The following is a 2,703-nucleotide window of genomic DNA, read 5'->3' on the forward strand; positions in this document are numbered from 1 at the left end:
CATTAGAAAGATTGGTCTGTCATTTTCCTTTCTTGTGGTGTCTTCGGTTGGCTTTGGTATAAGGGTAATGTTGGCATCATAAAATGAGTTAGGCAATGTTCCTTCTATTTCAATTTATTTAAAGAGTTTAAGCAATATTTGTGTTAATTCTTTCTGGAATGTTTAGTAGAACTCACCTGTGAAGCCATCTGGCCCAGGGCTTTTCTTAGTTGGGAGGTTTTTAATGACTGTTTCTATCTCTTTACTTGTGCTTGGTTTGTTGAGATCGTCAATTTCTTCTTTCATCAATGTAGGCTGCTTATGTGTTTCTAGGAATTTGTCCATTTCTTCTAAATTGTCTTTCTTGTTGGAATATAATTTTTCAAAGTATCCTCCTATGATAGTCTTTATTTCAGTGAGGTCAGCATTGATATCACCCTTCTCATTTCTTATTTTGTATATTTGTATTTTCTCTCTTTTTTTCTTTGTCAGTTTACCTAAGGGTTTGTCAATTTTATTTCTTTTCGAAGAATCAGCTCTTGGTTTTGTTTATTTTTTCAAGTGCCTTCCTATTCTCTATTTCATTTAGTTCTGCCCCAATCTTTGTTATTTCCTTCTTTCTTCTTTCTTTGGGGTTAGTTTGTTGGTTTTTTTTTTTTTACTAATTCCTCCAATTGTTCAGTTAGTTCTTCAATTTTAGCTCTTTCTTCTTTTTTGATATATGAATTTATGGCTATGAATTTCCTTCTCAGTACAGCTTTTGATGCAGCCCATAACTTTTGGTATGTCGTATTATCATTTTCATTAGTTTCAAGTTAGTTATTGATTTCTGTTGAGATTTCCTCCCTGATCCATTTTTTTTTCCTAAGAGTGTGTTGTTTAACTTCCATACCTTGTTGCCAAATCTGGGTCTCAGCCCCTTGCAGATTTCTAGCTTCATTCCACTGTAGTCAGAGAAATTATTTTTTATGTTTTCAATATTTCTGAATTCATTGAGTCTTTTTTGGTGGCCAAATGTGGTCTATCTTAGAGAAGGATCCATGTGCACTTGAGAAAAATGTATATCCTGATGTATTTGGATGTAATGTTCTGTATATGTTGATTAGATCCAGATCCTCCAATATATTTTTCAAAGTGTTTTTTTTTTCATTATTGATTCTCTTTTGAGATGTTCTGTCCAATTTGTGTGGTGTGTTAAAGTACCCAACTATAGTTGTAGAGGCATCTATTCCTTCACTTAGTTTCTCCAGTGTTTGCCTCAAGTATTTGTAGGTGCCCTTGTTAGGGGCATAAATATTTGTGATTGTTCTTTCTTCTTGAAAGTTTATCCCTTTCACTAATATGTAGTTTCCATCTTTGTCTCTCGCAACAGTTTTACATTTAAAGTCTATTTTAACCACTATTAATATAGCTACACCTGCCATTTTTGGGTTACTGTTTGCCTGTAAGATTGTTTTCTAGCCATTCACTTTCAATCTCCTTGAATCCCTGGGTCTAAGATGTGTTTCTTGTAGGCAACATATAGATGGGTTGTATTTCTTTATCCAGTCTTCCAATCTGTGTCTCTTAACAGGTGAGTTAAGTCACTGTTATTACTTCCAAGGAATTACTTATATTAGCCATATTTTCTTTGGATCTGTTTGTCGTATTTTGTTTGATTTTTTTTCTCTTCTTGTAGTTTTACTTGTTCTTACACTCTCCTCCAACTCTGTCTCTCCTGTTTTTTGCTTTCCTCTTGCAGAACTCCCTTTAGTATTTTTTGAAGGCTAGGTTTCCTGTTGGCATACTCTCTTAGTTTCTGGTTATCTGTGAATATTTTGAAGTCCCCATCATTTTTTAATATAAGCTTTGCTGGATAGAGTATTCTTGGTTAAAAATTCTTTTCTTTTATTACCTTGAGCATGTCATACCACTGCCTTCTTGCCTCCATGGTTTCAGATGAGAGATCAGCACTTAATCTTATGGAGCCTCCTTTGTATGTGATGGTTCACTTCTCTCTTGCTGCTTTTAGTATTTTCTCTTTGTCTTGTGCATTGGATAATTTGACAAGTATATGTCTTGGGGTAAGCCTTTTGGGATTTGTGCTGTTCGGGGTGCATTGTTCTTCCTGGACATGTACAGGCATCTCCCTCAATAGGTTTGGGAATTTTTCAGTCATTATTTCATCCAAAACCCCTTCTGTCCCCTTTCCCTTCTCTTCTCCTTCTGGGATGCCTATAATGCATATGTTTGTGTGTGCATTGTCATTCAGGTCCTTAAGTCCCTGCTGGACTTTTTCTATCTTTTTATTGATTAATTCTACTTTCTCTTTGGTTTCAGATGTACTGTCTTCCACCTCACTAATTCTTTCCTCTGCCTCTTTGAGTCTGCTGTTATTTACTGAGAGTGTATTTTTTATTTCTTGGATTGTGGTACGGATCCCCATCATATCTGTTTTCTTTTTGCGCATGATCACAGTTTCTTCTGTATGCTCTCCAAGTGTTTTATTATATGCCTAATCTCTTCCTTCACTTCATTGAATTGGTCAATGATACATGTTTTGAGAGCTTCAATTACTTGTTCAGTGTTTCAATTCTCTTCTTGGTTTTTAGTTTGTTCATTGGATTGGGTCATGTTTTCCTGATTTGGTATGGTCTGTAGTTTTTTCTTGCTGTCTGGTCATCATTTTATCTTGTTGGGTTTATTCTGTTGATTATCTTCTTCATATAGTCTTGGGGTTTAATT

The sequence above is a fragment of the Dasypus novemcinctus genome, chromosome X (genome assembly GCF_030445035.2).
Source record: "Dasypus novemcinctus isolate mDasNov1 chromosome X, mDasNov1.1.hap2, whole genome shotgun sequence".
NCBI classification, from domain to species: domain Eukaryota; kingdom Metazoa; phylum Chordata; class Mammalia; order Cingulata; family Dasypodidae; genus Dasypus; species Dasypus novemcinctus.